A 1,358-nucleotide genomic window follows, 5' to 3' on the forward strand; every position below is an offset into this window, starting at 1 on the left:
ACACGTGCCAGAAATGGCACGCCAGTAACTTTTGCTGGCACTCAAAACCCTCTCTTATAATCTTCCATTTACAATTTTTTTTCTTAATATCGACTTTTTTATTTTTCAGATAAATTCAGTCTAGGTGCATCTTAGATAAATAAATAATTTTACATAACAAGTTATCTTAAAGACCATAGATATGGATTGACGAGAGAGGGGAAGAGCAATTTCTATGCCTCTGCCTTAACTCTCCCTGCCTTCCTAGATCCTACCAGTGTTTTGGTTTCATCCACATACGCTTGTGAATCTTTGTTCTCAATGATGAATTTTGTTAAGTCTCATAATAGGAGTAGCCTGACGGATGAAAGTAGTAGCTCATGCATATCTCTGAAGGTCACGAAATATAAACCTGATGTAAAATCTGTCATCAGTGATGCAGCAGCAGAAGTCCCACTGATAATATCAAACGGAGTCATAAAGTTTTCTGTCGGACTATCAGTGTACATGTATACATTAAAAAATAAATGTATTTTTCATCATCATATACTGTGTTTTTGTTGCTCGAATGAATTTTATTATTTCTTCAAGGTTCTTCACATACGTACACCTTAAAAGGTATCAAGTAGGTGTAACATGTTCTCAACAAATTAGGGTTGGCATGCAGAAGAATTTTGAGTCAGAGATTTTGCTGGTTTTGGCACACACTCACAAAAGGATTGCCCACCCCTGCTCTAGACTGATTCCTGAATCGTCCAAGACCATGAGTTTGAGACAAGGTGAAAGGAGAGGGACTTTGACAGATGGAGCTGGCAGTGCCCCTAAGCAACTACGGGCTTCCTTATCCTTGAAAACTCATTTGGCTTTGGGGGGGGGGGCAAAAATAGAGACCACTACAGCACAGTTTTTACTCCCTCCCAAGCAATGGTTAACTTCCTTGAGAGAAGAAAACAGATTCTTGATAAAGTTAATTCATACATCAGTACCCACAGAATGAAGGCCACCCTAGTGGCCAGGTCCACATCACAAACCTACACCTGAGTCAGCCTGCACTTACAGGAAACACCAGTCCAGAAACCTACACACCAATCGCAATCCTCCAGCTCAGAAAACAGGGCCTCCTGGCCAACACTCCATTAGCTCACTCTGGCAGACAATCCCTCAGGAACAGTGCTTCGCTGCTTGGGAGGCACTGACTCCCCCAATCCCATGATTATTTTCCCTGTGGTCGGAAAAGGGGCCACACACTACACCTGACAAGTCAGGGGAGGCCACATGGCAGCCTTACAAACTCAGAGACGGAAATTAAAACTTTCTAATTAAAAGCAAGTAATGGCCCTGGCCGGGTGGCTCAGTTGGTTGGAGTGTCATTTTGTGGA

Source organism: Myotis daubentonii, chromosome 2, assembly GCF_963259705.1.
Source record: "Myotis daubentonii chromosome 2, mMyoDau2.1, whole genome shotgun sequence".
Taxonomy (NCBI): domain Eukaryota; kingdom Metazoa; phylum Chordata; class Mammalia; order Chiroptera; family Vespertilionidae; genus Myotis; species Myotis daubentonii.